The following is a 17,812-nucleotide window of genomic DNA, read 5'->3' on the forward strand; positions in this document are numbered from 1 at the left end:
GCTCAGGTTTCCCAGCCAGCGGGTTATTGTGAAAAGCTGTTCTAGTGTTTGCAGGCCTCTTGCATTCAAGAATGACAACATAGTCAGGCTTTGGATACTGAATGACAGGATATAGCAAAACAATGGAATGGCCTTCTTTACTGTGAAACACTGGTGACAGATCAGTAGAAAGTTAGTGAATGTAGGAAAAAAGGGAAAGGAATTGAGAGTTACTAGTTTATTTGCCTTTTTCTTTGTTTTATAAAAGTGGTAGGCAAAGTTTTATTTTAATTTTTTGATTTTGGTTGGGGAAAAGTAAAATAAATGTGGACGTGCTGTCAAAGATCTGTGATTCCAATACCAGAATTAGTGAGTGTTAATATTTTGACATTGTTGCTTCAGGTATAATATTTTGACCTTTTTGCTTAGATATACTTTGTATGTAACTGTTGGCCATTGTATGTCTTCTTTGGAAAAATAGCTGTTCAGGTCCTATGCCCATTTTTAATTGGATTATTTAATTTGTTTTCTATTGAGGTGTATTAGTTCCTTATATATATTAAATGTTAACCCCTTATCAATTAAACGATCTGCAGATATTTTGTCCCATTCTGTAGGTTGCCTTTTCATTTTGTTGATTGTTCTTTTGCTGTGCAGAGCTTTTTAGTTTGATGTAGGTCCCGCTTAATAATTTTTTGCTTTTGTTGCTTGAACTTTTGGTGTCATAACCAAAAAAGTCATTGCCAAGACCAATGTAGAGGAGCTTACTCCTTATGTCTTCTCCTAGGAGTTTTACAGTTTCAGGTCTTACATTTACGTCTTTAATCCATTTCAAGTTAATTTTTGTGAGTGGTGTAAGATAGGTACCCGTTTTCATTCTTTTGCATGTATTTATCCAGTTTTCCCAGCACCATTTATTGAAGAGACTATCCTTTCCACATTGGCACTAAATATTAGTTGAACATGTATGTGTAGGGTTTTTCTCTGGGATCTTTCTTCTGTTCCATTGATCTATGTGTCTTTTTTTTTTTTAATTCATTCAGGCACTCTATGCCTTTTGATAGGAGAATTTAATACATTTACATTCAAAGTAATTATTGCTAGGTAAGGACTTAATAATAGCATCTTATTTATTGTTTTATGGTATTTTGTAGTTCCCTTGCTTTTTTCCTCCTCTTTTGCTGTCTTCCTTTGTGAATGGATGATTTTCCATAGTGGTATGCTTTGTTTGAGTTCCTTCCCTTTATCTTTTGTGAATCTACTGTAGGTGTTTGCTTTGTGGTTACCACGAGGCATACATATAGGTATAATAGTGTATTTTATGTAGATGACAACTAAAATCACATACAAAACCCTACCCTTTTATTCTCCCCCTAACCCCCAAATTTTGTTTTGTTATCACAATTGACATCTTTTCATATTGTATATCCATTAACAAATGATCATAGCTGTAGTAATTTTTAATACTTTTGTCCTTTAACCTTTATATTAGAGTTAAGTGCTTTTCATACCACCAAATTACAGTCTTAGAGTAGTCTTAATTTGACTACATACTTACGATTACAAGTGTGTTTTATATTTTCATATGTTTTTATGTTGCTAATGAGCATCCTTTCATTTCAGCTTAAAAAACTCTATCATTTCTTGTAAGGCAGGTCTAATGGTGATGAATTCCCTCAGCATTTGTTTTGTTGGGAAAGTCTTTATCTCTCCTCTGTTTTGAAGGAGTACTTTGCCAGATAAAGTATTCTTCTAGGTTGACAGGTTTCTATTTTTTTCCTAAAAATTTCAGTACTTTTGAATATAACATTACACTCTTTCCTGGCCTGCATGGCTCTCCTAGCCACTCCCTGCTCCCTAGTCATGCAGCACACCTCAGTATTCTGGACAGGGCATGAAGAAAGTGTATCTCTTTGGCAGTGACCTGCATAGCTGAGGAAGCTGGGTACTCATTCACATGCTCTCACTTTCCCCATTGGAGAAATCATGGACTGAGAAGATCTCTCTTGACCCTGAGCTGTGCTGCCTTTGGGGAGGAGTGATGCAAGTAAAGTGAAACTGTTCCTCTTATCCTCTTACTTTTGCTCTCATATTCTCCGCTGGAATCCTGGAATTCCACAAAAACTCTCTCCTCTGTGGGTGACTGTCTAAATTGGTGTTCTTTGGGAGGAAGATGGGGAAAAAACTCTTATTCTATCATGATGATGGTGTCACTACAAGATACTTACATTAGATTGAAGGACATATGTAGGCTGAAAATGAAAGGATGGGAAAAGATATTCTATGCAAATGGCAACCAAAGAGATTAGGGGTGACCATATTTCTATCGGACAAAATAGACTTTGAGTCACTGTCACAAGTGACAAAGAAAGACATTATATAATGCTAAAAGGGTCAATTTACCAGGAAGATATAACAGTTATAAATATATATTCACTTAACACTAGAGCACCTAAATATATGAGGCAAACATCAACAGAGTTGAATAAGTAACAGTAAATAGTAGTGGATTTCTATACCTACTTTTAATAATACATAGATCAGCCAGACAAAGAGCAATAAGAAAATAGAGGACTTGAACAATACTAGAGACAAAGTGAACTTAACAAGCACATTGACAAGCACATACAGAACACTCCACCCAACAATCACAGAAAACACATACTTCTATGCATATGGAGCATTCTTTATTTTTTATTTTTTAACATCTTTATTGGAGTATAATTGCTTTACAATGGTGTGTTAGCTTCTGCTTTATAACAAAGTGAATCAGCTATACATATACATATATCCCCATATCTCCTCCCTCTTACGTCTCCCTCCCACCCTCCCTATCCCAACCCTCTAGGGGGTCACAAAGCACCGAGCTGATCTCCCTGTGCTATGTGGCTGCTTCCCACTAGCTATCTATTTTACATTTGGTAGTGTATATATGTCCATGCCACTCTCTCACTTCATCCCAGCTTACCCTTCCCCCTCCTCGTGTCCTCAAGTCCATTCTCTACATCTGTGTCTTTATTCCTGTCCTGCCCCTAGGATCTTCAGAAGCATTTTTTTTGTTTTTTAGATTCCATATATATGTGTTAGCATACTGTATTTGTCTCTTTCTGACTTACTTCACTCTGTATAACAGACTCTAGGTCCATCCACTTCACTACAAGTAACTCAATTTCATTTTTTTTATGGCTGAGTAATATTCCTTGTATATACATGCCACATCTTCTTTATCCATTTATCTGTCGATGGACACTTAGATTGCTTCCATGTCCTGGCTATTGTAAATAGAGCTGCAATGAATATTTTGGTACATGACTCTTTTTGAATTATGGTTTTCTCAGGGTATATGCCCAGTAGTGGGATTGCTGGGTCATATGGTAGTTCTATTTTTAGTTTTTTAAGGAACCTCCATATTGTTCTCCATACTGACTGTATCAATTTACATTCTCATGAACAGTGCAAGACGGTTCCCTTTTCTCCACACCCTCTCCAGCATTTATTTTTTGTAGAATTTTTGATGATGGTCATTCTGACTGGTGTGACGTGATACCTCATTGTGTTGTTTTTTTAAAAATTTTATTTATTTATTTTTGGCTGCATTGGGTCTTTGTTGCTGTGCGCGGGCTTCTCATTGCGGTGACTTGTCTTGTTGCAGAGCACAGGCTCTAGTTGTGTGGGCGTCAATAGTTGTGGCTAATGGGCTTAATTGCTCCGCGGCCTGTGGGATCTTCCCAGACCAGGGCTCGAACCTGTGTCCCCTGCATTGGCAGGCAGATTCCCAACCACTGTGCTACCAGGGAAGTCCCCTCATTGTACTTTTGATTTGCATGTCTCTAATGACTAGTGATGTTGAGCATCCTTTCATGTGTTTGTTGGCAATCTGTATATCTTCTATGGAGAAATGTCTATTTAGGTGATCTGCCCATTTTTGGATTGGGTTGTTTGTTTTTTTTGATATTGAGCTGCATGAGCTGCTTGTAAATTTTGGAGATTAATCCTTTGTCAGTTGCTTCGTTTGCAAATATTTTCTCCCGTTCTGAGGGTTGTCTTTTTGTCTTGTTTATGGTTTCCTTTCCTGTGCAAAAGCTTTTAAGTTTCATTAGGTCCCATTTGTTTATTTTAGTTTTTATTTCCATTTCTCTAGGAGGTGGGTCAAAAAGGATCTTGCTGTGATTTATATCATAGAGTGTTCTGCCTATGTTTTCCTCTAAGAGTTTTATAGTGTCTGGCCTTACATTAGGTCTTTAATCCATTTTGAGTTTATTTTTGTGTATGGTGTTATGGAGTGTTCTAATTTCATTCTTTTACATGTAGCTGTCCAGTTTTCCTAGCACCACTTACTGAACAGACTGTCTTTTCTCCATTGTATATTCTTGCCTCTTTTATCAAAGATAAGGTGACCATAGCACATGGAGCAGTCTTGAATGTTGATCACATATTAGGTCACAGACAAGTCTTAACAAATTTAAGTAGATTGAAATCCTGCCAAGTATCTTTTCCAATCACAGTGGAATGAAACGGGAAATCATTTGCAAAAGGAAAAATGGAAAATACACATATATCTGGAAACTAAGCAGCATACTCTTGAGCAAACAATAAATAGGTCAAAAAAGAAGTCACTAAGGAAATTAGAAAATAACATGAGACAAATAATATTGAAAACACAACATATCAGACTTAAGGGATGCAGCAAAACCAATCTGAGGGAATTTTATAGTGATGAATGCCTAATTATTAAAGAAAAAATCTCAAATAAACAACCTAACTTTATATCTCAAAGAGCTAGAAAAAGAACAACCTAAACCCAAAATTAGCAGAAGTAAATAATGAAGATTAGAGCCAAACAACCAAAATAGAAAAAAGTAAAACAATTAAAAATCAATGAAACTGAGTCAGTTTTTGAAAAGATTAACAAAATTGACAAAACCTTAGCCAAACTGAGAAAAGAAGAGAGAACATTAAATAAAATTAGAGAGAAAAGACATTACACTGGATGTCACAGAAATTTTTTAAAAAGATAATAAAAGACTACAATAAAAAACTATATGCCAGCAAAGTGAATAACCTGGAAGAAATGGTTAAGTTTCTAGAAGCGTACAATCTACCAACCTACTGTATCATGAACAATTTAAAAAATCTGACAGATGTATAACTAAGGAGGAGATTGAAGCAGTAATCAAAATCTTTCCCCAAAACAAAATGGCTTCAGTGAAGAATTCTACCAAATGTTTAAAGAATTAATGCCAGTTATTCTCAAACTCTTACAAAAAATTCAAGAGATATACAAAGGCCAACAGGCATGTGAAAAGATGCTCAACATCACTAATCATCAGACAAGTGCAAATCTAAACCACCTTACCCCTATCAGGATGGCCACTATCAAACGAACAAACAAACAAACAGAAAATATCATGTTGGAGAGGATATGGAGAAATTGGAATACCTGTACACCATCGGTGGAAATGTTAAATGTTGCAACTGCTATAGAAGGCAGTATGGAGATTCCTCAAAAAATTAAAAATAGAATTACCATATGCTCCAGAAATCCTACTTCTGGATATATATCCAAAGGAATTGAAAACTGGATCTTGAAGAGATACTTGCACCCCCATGTTTGTTGCAGTATTACTCACAGTGGCCAAAATGTAAACCAGTGTAAGTGCCCACTGATGGATGAATGGAAAAAGATAATGTAGTCTATACATATAATGGAATATTATTCAGCCTTAAAAAGACGGAAATCTTGTCATATGCTACACCATGGATGAAGCTTGAGGACATTATGCTGAGTGAAATAAATCAGTCACAAAAAGACAAATAGTGCATGATTCCACTTATATGAGCTATCTAAAATTGTCAAACTCTTTGAAACAGAAAATAGAATGATGGTTGCCAGAGGCTGTGAGTAGGGGATACAGAGGGATTTTTGTTCAGTGGGTATAGTTTCCATTTTGCAAGATGAAAAAGTTCTAGAGATTGTTGCACGACATGGTATGTATAATTAACACTATTTTACTGTACACTAAAAAAATGGTAGTATGGTAAATTTTATGTGTTTTTTAACTGCAGTTGAGAAATAAAAGGGCCATGAGGAAACTTTGGTGATTGGATTGTTCATGATTTTGGTTGTGGTGATGATTTCATGGATGCAGCCATATGTTAAATCTTAGCATGTTCTATGCTTCAAATATGTGCAGTTAATTTGTATATTAACTATATCTCAATAAAGATATTTAAAAATAAACATTGTATATCTATTTTTCAGGTCTTATTATTTCTTATGGATGACTTGATTTACATCCTTGGTTATTTTAAGGAGTCCCTTGCATTTGAGGTAAATTATAGGATGTCTGCAATCTGCATGTGAAGTGGTACTTATTCCTTCAGTTCAAGGACAACCATGCCTTCTAAAAGGAAGCATGTTGGGATCAGAACAAGGTGGACAGGCTTAGGTATATGGGAGCTAGTATTTAGCATTTTTTCAAACACATACAGAGACGGCACACACTCACAACTGTCACTACCCTCATCCTCACCCCTTCATAATTCCAGGAACAGGCATACTAAGTGGTGCCTGGTAGTGGTTTATTGTGTATTGTATAGTGGTTGTGGTGCTGGCTCTGACATAGGTTGTTGGAGGAGACTTATAGCAGACCAAGAGGTAATCATAATGATGATTATAACGTCCTTCACATTTATGTAGTGCTATAATTTTCTAACAGAATTTTGCACGTACTTCCTGGTGCTGACCAAGGGGATTCATAACATACCCTAGGACTTCTGTTGCAGGGCTGGGGCATCCTCTGATAAGGAGACTCTCCAGGAGACACGATGTTGCCAGAATGAACTAATGGCCTATGTTGTCCCTGAAGTTTTGGGGCTAGGTAGTCAGTGTTACTTTTTGCCCTCTCTGCACCAGAGAAGGTATTCTTCTAAATATATTAGAACATTGTCACTCTGACAATGTTACTAGCTACTAGCATTACTTCAGACTTTGAGTCTATCCTAGTCCATGGCTGGTGAATTACTATAACAAGGAATTTCTTTAAGACTATATTTTTGACCACCATTCTTAGGATTTGTTAGGGCAATGAAGATTATTTCAAAACATACTAGTGTTAGTTAACATTAATGTGAGATATCCTTTCATCTTGAAGTGCCACACACACATATATATACATATGTACATGTATATATAAAACGTTTTTGGACCTCAGAGATAGTGGAATATAAAAGAATCTGTGTTCATCTACCCAAGGAAATGAGACACACTGACTATGGCTAAATGAAGGTAAACATTTGAGTAAAATTGGAATAATCTACACCAGGTGTTTATAGTAGGCAAATATTTGCCTTTTTTTAGACCCAAATATCTAGCTGATTACATTTTTCTGTGACTTTGGGTAGATATAGCCTTAGACATGACAAATGTAAAATAATGACAGTTATAATCATATTTTTACCTTGAAACAGTGACATTGTTAAACATGTAAGTGGTTTATTTTACATATTAAAAAATAATTTAAAAAATGTAATGGGATTATGAATGATTTTTATGAGTGTTGATCAATTAATTTTGTTAAAACTGTTTTTTGAAAACTATCAAAAAATCAAAAAATCATCTAAGAAATAAATAGAACAGAAGCTTAATCAAAAATGCAGTAATAGTAAGGAATTAGGAAAAATAAGAAAACAGGAGATAAAAACAGGAAAAAACTGCAATGTGATTAATTGCCTGGGCAACTTTTCCAATCCCATATAATATGAACACTAGTATTTTTTGAGACTGAACATGAGTGAAATTTGATGTTTAAATAGTATATATTTCTTCATAATTTTCCTCATCTAACATATGTGTCAACTGTTTCCTAAGAAGGCATTTATGACCTGGCTTTTTAAGGCTGTCTGTTAATTTAATACATGTGCAAGGCAAGTGTGAGGGCATAGAAGTACAGTCTATTTTAAAATTTTTAAATTGAAAGAACTTTTTGTTTTAAAATAATTTCAGACTTATGAAAATGCTCAAAAACAGTATTAAAAATTCTCAAATAACCATAGTCTTGATTCTCTAAATGTTAGCATCTTACATAACCACAGTACAGCTATCAAATATTAGTATTATTATCTAATCCATAGACGTTATTCATATTTTACCAATTTATGTTCTTTCTGGTCCAGAATCATACATTATTATTAGTTTTCATGTGCCTTTTAATCTAGATCAGTCCTCCAGTCTTTCTTTGCCTGTTATGACTTTCGTACTTTGGAAGAGCACTAGCCAGTTATTTTTGTAGATTATCCCTCAATTTGTGTGTGTCACGCAGTGTGTTTCTTCCTGATTAAGATTACCACTGAAGTTATGATGTGTTTTCCTCAGTGTGTCATCAAGAGGCACATGAATAAGACTTTTCCTGTTACTAGTGATGTTGACATTTACGGCTTGATTAAGGTCATGTTTGCCCATTTTCTCCTCTCCAGAGTTAACTATTTTTCCTTTCGCAATTAGTAAGCATCTTGTGGTGAGGTATTTTGAGACTGTGAAAGTATCCTGTTTCTCATTATATTGATACTTTTGCCCACTAATTTTTTAAAATCCATTGATGATTCTTGTCTAAAGCTATTTTGCTAAATGATAATTTTCTACTTCCATCATTCCTTCTACATTTCTTAGTTGGAATTCTAATGTAAGGATGAGCTATTCCTTCTCCCTTTTTTATTTATTTATTCAGTTATTTATATCAGTATGGACAGATAGATTCTTATTCTGTGAGCTATAATCCATTTCTAACTTTGTTACTTTGCTTTTCAAATTGTCTCAAATTTTGTAATCAGAAGCCCCTTCAGTTTGGCTCCTGTGTCCCTTTGACAAGTTCGCACCATTTTTTCAGTACTTCTTACTTCCTGACACCATAAAATGCTCTAGGCTCATCTTATACTCATTTTTTAAATTAAAATATTTTTCCTTCCAGTTTTGTTGAGATATAATTGACTAGGCACACCCTTTTCTTTCCCTGGCTCAGCCCTTGAACCAGCTTTTTCTTTAAGGAGTCCTGTTGCCTTTTATTGGAGAATCATATTTAGAATCTAATATCTGAGTGTTAGGGATGTTCATGGCTACTAAAGTGTCATTGCTTTTAGGTCCCCTTAGAAGACAGATTTAGGAATTATGTAAATACCTAAATTTAGGAATCATCAGGAATACGCCTGTAATTGAACAAGTTGTTATGGCTTATTGCAATGAGGGCAGCTGCACACTATGGAGAATCATGAGTCATCTTAATAAGAGGGTGTTAGAAAGAACTTATTACAGTATCAGGTGTTTAGGGGAAGGGTTTAAGGAAGTGGGACTTTGCTCTGGAATGGATGTTGTCAGTGGGGTAATTCTCTGGTTGGGAATCTTAGTAAATATTATCTAAAATAGAGGAGTCTAGAGGAAGGTTAGAGCTATAATTTGAAAAGAAGCCGTCAACATAGTAGCCAAAATTAGGGGATGTTTAGTTACTTTTGTGGTTTGCACAGTGATCTTGTTTTTAGTCTGGGCTTAAAGTTTCACAAAGTGGTTTCATGTGTGTGTGTGTGCACACGTGTGTGTGTGTGTGTTATTTCAAGAACATTCCTATCCTTGGATGCCATAAGACAGTTGTAGAGTGGCATTGTCTGATGTTGGTGCTCTGTGAATTATTTATATTCTAAAGGAGAATATCAAGGCCTAATTGTGAATGCCAGCCAGTTCCTGGATGTCACAGGCCACTTTTATATTTCTCAATGTATACACACACGTCTCTTCCTTCCTCCCTCCCTCCTTTCCTTCCATATATCTGTCATCTTATCTATCTATCTATCTATCTATCATCTATCTAACTTAAAACCATGAGTCCATAATGATACCTCCAACTATACCTTTAAAATCCATATTTCAGAAAAGAACTGAGTGGTGTTCAGAGTTCTGACTTTCCAGAGAAGGTGCAGAAAATTTATATCATAGTGGAAAATTGTGAAGTTGTGGGCTACTGAATAGTTGGCCATAATAACATGCAACTCTATTTAATATATAGACATTCCACCATTAGTTATTGAAATAATGTTATCTCTTTGAAGGTAGGCGCCTGAGTTTTCCCTTTCAGAGTTAAGTGTGTACCCCGTAGGTATTCTACTAGTTTTTGATAATGGATGCAGTTAGCCGTATTTGAAGTGTCTGCCCAGCTCATGGATCCCTTTCACTGTGGCCTCCATTTCCAGTGGTCAGTTCCTAGGGGCCCTGTTTATGACCTTGCCACACTGTCTGTAGTTAATAAGACTAGAAATGGGCAACTGGGCCTTTTTAGGTCTTTTTCCTGGGAATTTAAAATTGTGTCCAGGAAAGAGATTCAGATATCCTTTGAGACTAGAACTGTAACACTGAATGTGGGAGAATCAGCAACCATCTTATGTCTGTGATGTGGACCAGAGAAAAAGAGGAGGCCAGTCTACACAGAGAGAGAAGAAGAAAGCAGATACACGGGGCGGCGGGGGGGGGGGGAAGCAAAGAGTCTCTATAGCTTTCTAGACCTTGGTTCAATTACCTTTCCAAGACTCTGGAACACTCCTATCCTTGAATGAGGATAGCCATGAGACAGCTCTTCCTTCTTTATGGTTTTAATTGGTTGCACTTAGACTGGTTTCTAATACTTGTAACCAAAAGCTTCCTAATGAATAAAATAGAGAGAATGATATTACAGTAGTTATAATGTGCCAGGTAATTCTGAAGTTATTGAGATCTCATTCTTCAATCCTCAGAGACTTTTTCTCTGGAGATGCGGGTCCTATGTATCTATTCTGAGTCTTCTGAAGCTGGAAGGCAGCCCTGTCTCTTTACCCACAACTGCCATCCCTAGGGAATTATCTTCTGCTTTGCTTGATAATTTCTAACTAGCATTTACTATTTTATAAAATTATAAAATACATTTTAATTATAGAAAATATTTACAGGAAACAAATAACAAAGAAAGCAAAACTCTTCCAAATATACTAGTCATACATTGTGGTATTTTAACTTTTAGTCATATATTTATTTTAAACAAAGTTGAGATCACCCTAAATTCAGAAATTTGAATCATTCTTTTCTTCCTGTTAATATTGCATCATGAATATTTTCTCATGAGCTTCAAAATATGATTCTAGTGGCTGCATAATATCCTACTATGTGGTTGCTGCATGAATTATTTAATAATTGTCTTAGTATTGAATATTTCTCTCTCTATTATTTTCTTTAGCTTCATCTCTGATGATTTCATAAGAATAGATTCCTAGGGGTAGAATTACTGAATCAAAGAGTAAGACATTTAAAAACTAAGCAGACAATGACAATGTCCAGAGGAAACTGACCAAGATGGCAGAAACCTCAAGGATGCCATGAGCAGAGCTGACCTGCTACCCTTTTGTAAGAACAAGAGGAAGAACAATTGTGTCTTACTGAAACCACTTTATTTTTTTCGTTTTTGTGACAGCAACCTAGCATTCATCTAATTTCTGTTACATGGCCTAATATTCTTCTAAGTAATTTTTAGAGTCTAGATAAAGACTCCAGGTAAAAATAACTTTAGATAAAAAGAACTAACCCTACTTTGTATGTTGCAAATATTTCCCCCAATTTGTCACTTGCCTTTTAATGTTGTTGGAAAGATTGATAAATAAAAAGTAACATTTTTATATGTAAAAATCAACTATTTCCTTTCTGCTTTATTGATTTATACTGAGCTAGTTCTGTTCTGGCCCTTGATCAATATTTTCTGCTGGTGGGCCAAGTAAATTGCACTCAACTAGACCTACACACACATCCATATATATAAAAAATTAGGATAAAATAGCATCTATTAGTATATTAGTGTGTCTTTGGACAGTGTAATTAGGGGTGAATTTATTTTTTCCAAATTGTCTATAAATTAGTAAAGCATTACTTAAATCAGAAGGAGGATATTTAAAAAAATAGTACAGCCACAGATTACATATCAACAATATGGTGCTACTGGCAGGGAGTATGTATACAAGGGAGAAAACTCTCCTGTGGAAAGATGTCCAATGATTGGTGACCAGAGGAAAAGGGAATACAAAAGGGAGAGGCAGTGTACCAGATATAATTTTTATAATACTCTGAGGAGGAATAATCTGGGGGAAAAAACTATTTAAGAGAAAAGATGTTTTTGAAAATGGAGGGACTGATTATGAACTGAGAATTGACACAGTGATTTCCAACTATTTTAGATTTGTAACTCAGAATTGATGTTCAGGAAAATATTTCATTTTCCCTATTTCATATTTATTGTTATATGTTAATTCAGAAAAATTCAGAAAAGAAACACTGGATAAGAAAAAAGAAAAATTTGAATTCATCTAGATTTATACTGTTTGGAGGCAATCATGGTTGACATTTGATGAATATTCTTATAGACCTTTTTCTAAGTAAGTAAATAAAAATTTAAAGATATATTCAACTATTTATTTTTACAGAAAAGGATCATATGGAATATCATTTTATCACATATTTTTATTGTATCATAAATATTATTATATTTAAATAGAAATTGCTATATTTAAATAAAGTTAAACTGAAATTAAATTTGTTTTAAAAACTTCATGACATTTCTGGAGATGATTGAAAATGCATATGATTTTGAAAGCAGGGCTGGGACTCCCTAGATCAGAAGAGTCCAGATAATGACTAAATAGTCTAGTGGCTTTGCTGACACCACGATTATAGTTCCAGTATTCTCAATTCAAAACACATGAATGAATGGAGTTTGAAAAGTAACTGGATCCTAAGAAATTCTTCTGTTTCTTGGTTTTATATATTCAAATTAAAAGAATTTTTTACCATGAAAAAATATACAAAGATGAACCTTGGTAAAAGTAACCTTGTGTCTTCTGATATTTTTCTGGTTAAGGTTGTTTTCTCCTGCTTCTAGCCTAACTTGTTTTAGCCAGACCTAATTCTAAGCCATGTGATGAGCTAAATAAAATGAAACCCAGAAGAGTTCATGCAATAAACAGCTTAAGTAGGCACTCTGCAGAAAATTAGGAGTGTACAGATACTGAAGTGAAGAGAGTGAATCTGAACACTATGAAAGTTAAGTTTGGGTGGTTCTCAAAGGTGGTTTAAGACCACCTAATCAACACCATTTACTAAAATGCAAATTCCCAGGTACTCCGCTCTCCCTGCTCCATTTAGTGGAGCCAGGGAATTTAATCCACAGGTGATTCTTTTTTTTTCAGTTTTATTGAGGTATAATTGACAAAATTGTAATATATTTAAACAATTTATATAGATATAAGTATGTATATACATATATATGTACATATATTTAAATATATGTACAACATGATTTGACATACAAGGAGTTAATTAACACATCAGTCACCTCACATATTTACCTTTCTGTGTGTGTGAGAACACAAGTTACTCTTAGGAAATTTCAGTTATACAAATACAGTATTATCAACTATAGTCACTGTTTATATTTTAGATATTAAAACCTTATTCATCCTTTTAAAAAATATTTATTTATTTATTTTTGGCCGCATTGGGTCTTAGCTGCAGTGAGCAGCCTCCTTGTTGCGGTGCATGGGCTTCTCTACTTGTGGCGCATGGGCTCTGTAGTTGCAGCACGTGGGCTCTTTAGTTGTGGCGCAAAGGCTTAGTTGCCCTGTAACATGTAGGATCTTAGTTCCCAGACCAGGGATCGAACCCATTTCCCCTCCGTTGGAAGGTGGATTCTCAACCACTGGACCACCAGGGAAGTCCTGAGACCTTATTCATCTTATAACTAGAGGTGTACTCTTTTACCAACCTCTCCCTATTTGCCCCAGCCCCTAACAACCACCGTCCATTCTACTTTCTGTTTCTATGACCTCAAATTTTTTAAAGATTATACATATAAATGATACCATGCAATATTGCCTTTCTCTGGCTTATTTCACTTAGCATAATATCAGATTCATCCATGTTGTCGCAGATGGCAGGATTTCCTTTTTTTTTTTTTTTTTGCAGTACGCGGGCCTCTCACTGCTGTGGCCTCTCCTGTTGCGGAACACAGGCTCCAGACGCGCAGGCTCAGCAGCCATGGCTCACGGGCCCAGCCGCTCTGTGGCAATGTGGGATGTTCCCAGACCGGGGCACGAACCTGTGTCCCCTGCATCGGCAGGCGGACTCCCAACCACTGCGCCACCAGGGAAGCCCTCCTTTTTTTTTTTTTAAGCTTAATATTCCATTAAGCTTATGGAATGGAATGTATGTGTGTATGTATATATATATATATATATATATATATATATATTTTATTTATCCATTCATCCATTGATAGATAGTTAGGTTGTTTCTATATCTTGGCAATCGTGAATAATGCTACAGTGAACATGAGGGTGCAAATATCTCTTCGAGATAAAAATAGTTTCATTTCCTTTGCATATATACCCAGTAGTGGGATTGCTGAATCATGTGATAGTTCTATTTTTAATTTCTTGAGTAACCTCCATGCTGTTTATTTATAGTGGCTGTACCAGTTTACATTCCCACCAACAGTGTACAGCTTTTTCTTTCTCCATATCCTTGCCAGTATTTATCTTTTGTCTTTTTGATAATAACCATTCTAACAGATATGAGGTGATATATCACTGTAGTTGTAGTTTGCATTTCTCTGATGATTGATGATGTTGAGCATCTTTTCATGTACCTGTTGGCTCTTTGTATGTCTATTCATTCCCTTTGCCCATTTGAAAAATCAGGTTGTTAGCTTTTTTGCTTTTGAATTGTATAGGTTTTTTAATATATTTTGGATATTAAGCCCTTACTGGATAGGTGATTTGAAAATATTTTCTCTTATTCCATAGGTTGCCTTTTCATTTTGTTCATTGTTTCTTGTGATGTGTGGAAGCTTTTTAGTTTTCTATAGTCCAACTTACTTATTTTTGCTTTTCTTGCCTTTGCTTTTGGTGTCAAATCCAAAAAAATCATTGTCAAGACCAATGTCAAGGAGCTTACTGCCTATATTTTCTTCTAGGAGTTTTATGGTCAGATTCAAGTCTTTAATCCATTTGAGTTGATTTTTATGAGTGGTGTAAGATCGGGGTCCAGTTTCATTCTTTTGCATGTGAATATCTAGTTTTCCCACAATCACTTATTGAAGAGACTATCCTTTCCCCATTGTATATTCTTTGCTCCTCTGTTGTAAATTAATGTATCACAATAGCCATGGGTTTACTTCTGGGCTCTCTACTCTGTTCCATTAATCTTTGTGTCTTTTTATATGCTAATACCATACTGTTTTGCTTACTATAGCTTTGTAATATAATTTGAAATCAGGACATGTGATGCATCCAGCTTTGTTCTTCTTTCTCAGGATTGCTTTGGTGATTTGGGATCTTTTGTGGTTTCATACAAATTTTAGGAATTTTTTCTATCTCTGTAAAAAATGCCATTGGAATTTTCATAAGGATTATGTTGAATCTGTAGATCATTTTGGGTAATATGGACATTTTAACAATATTAATTCTTGCAACGTATGAACATGGAGTATCTTCCTTTTGTGTGTGTTTGTCATCTTCTATTTCTTTCATCAATATTTTATAGATTTTAGTGTACAAACATTTCACCTCCTTAATTAAATTTATTCCTAAGTATTTTATTCTTTTTGATGCTACTGCAAATAAGATTACTTTCTTAATTTCTCTTTCTGAAAGCTTGTTGTCAGTATATAAAAACTGATATTTTATATTGATTTTGTATCCTCCAACTTTACTGAATTCATTTATTAGTTCAGCAGATTTTTCATAGTCTTTAGGGTTATCTATATATAATATAATGTCATCTTCAGACAATGACACTTTTACTTCTTCCTTTCTGATTTGGATTTCTTTTATTTTTAAAAAATTTTTCCTAATTGCTCTGGCTAGGACTTCTGGTACTACGTTGAATAAAAGTGGTGAGAATGGGTATCCTTATCTCATTCCTGATCATAGAGGAAAAACTTTTAGCATTTCATCATCTAATATAAAGTTAGCTGTGGGCTTGTCATATATGGTCTTTATTTTGTTGAAGTACATTACATTTCTACCGAATTTGTTAAGAATTTTATTATGAAAGACTATTTTGTCAAATACTTTTCTTGCATATATTGAGATGATCATATGAGTTTTAACCTTCATTTTGTTAATGTGGTGTATCACATTTATTGATTTGTGGTTGTTGAACTATCAATGCATCCTAGGAATAAATCCCAATTGATCGTGGTGTATGATCCATTTCATGTGCTGTCAAATTCAGTTTACTAGTACTTTGCTGAGAATCTTTACATCTATATTGAGCAGGGATATTGGCCTGTAATTTTCTTTTCTTATAGTATCCTTGTCTGTCTTTAGCATCGGGATAATGCTGGCCTCATAAAATTAGTTTGGAAGTGTTCCCTCCTCTTCTATTTTTCAGAAAAGTTTGACAAGGACTGGTATTAATTTTTCTTTAAATGTTTGGTAGAATTCACCAGTGAAGGCATCTGGTCTTGGACTTTTCTTTTGTGGGAGGCTTTTGATCTCTGATTCAATCTTGTTATTAGTAAGTTTTCTGTTCAGACTTTCTATTTCTTCATGATTCAGTCATGTTTATATTGATCCATTTCTTCTAGGTTATCTAATTTGTTGGCATGTAATTGTTCATAGTACCCAAGAGATTCTTATGTGCCCTAAGAGAGAACCAGCAGTTTAGATCAGATGTGAAGTCTGGCCTTTTTGTATGATATCCAGTTGCTTCTAATATTTGGCCCCTTCTCTGGTAGCTCAGCTAGAGGAGGTGTCATGATTGATCATCAAGAACTTAGGAACACCTTGAACTTAGGTACAACTGTGAATGCAGTTGCATGAAATGGAGCCAAGACCAGGACAGGTGTAGTGAGTAGCAATTGCCAGGACAAATCAGATCAGAGCAGTAGAGGAGTTAAGTAGAGCTATGGTCCTAAATATGCTTAATTCCAGGATCAGTTCAAGGATGTCAGCCCCAAGGAATCTAGACATTAAGACTGTGCAGTGCCTATTATTTGCTGCTATGGTAAAAGTCAGCCTAGGATGCAGATGGGTCAACTATGCCTGTCTACAAATAGCAGTCATGCCCTGAGATGTATCAATACTAGGCCTGGGGTGACCCAGACAGATAGAATCCTTGTCTTCAAGAGCTCACCTTCTGGTGGAGAGATTGTGAGCAACTTAGCCCTTAGTATAGTCTGGGGTGACATCTGGCAGCTAAGTTCTGAAGAAGAGATAGTGGGTGTGGTGGGGAAGCCCAAGATTGGATGTAGAACAAGCTTGAAGAGAGGAAGGCTACACTCATTTTCTATCACTCTTTGATGTTTTGTTTCACCTTCATTCAGTAAAACCACATGGGGAAATGAACTTATTTTGAGAATGAAGAATACAGCCAGACCTCAATCATTTGGATTTTATTAGCTTGAACTTGTAATAACTTGGAGAGTGGCTTAATCTAAGTTTATCTAAGTTCATCTGTGAAAAAAAAATTCACACAAATTGATTCTACAAACTTGAGTAAACCTGCTTTCAAACATATTCAGAGTTCTCTATTAGATATTAGCAAGTGTAAAGCTAATTACAAATCATTTTAGATCTGTCCCTAAATCTGCTACTAGTGAACCTAGTACATAGGAACAATTATTCAACCTATTTTTCAATATTTCAGGAATCTAAAAAAAGTAATATAATTACATTTCTTTCTGAAGTGGCCTGTAATTCTCTTCCTATTTATTTCCTTTAAAAGTCTTCTCTCTCTCCTTTTCCTTTCTCCCTTCTCCTCCCTCTCTTCTGA

This window comes from Lagenorhynchus albirostris, chromosome 2, assembly GCF_949774975.1.
Source record: "Lagenorhynchus albirostris chromosome 2, mLagAlb1.1, whole genome shotgun sequence".
In the NCBI taxonomy this organism is placed as follows: domain Eukaryota; kingdom Metazoa; phylum Chordata; class Mammalia; order Artiodactyla; family Delphinidae; genus Lagenorhynchus; species Lagenorhynchus albirostris.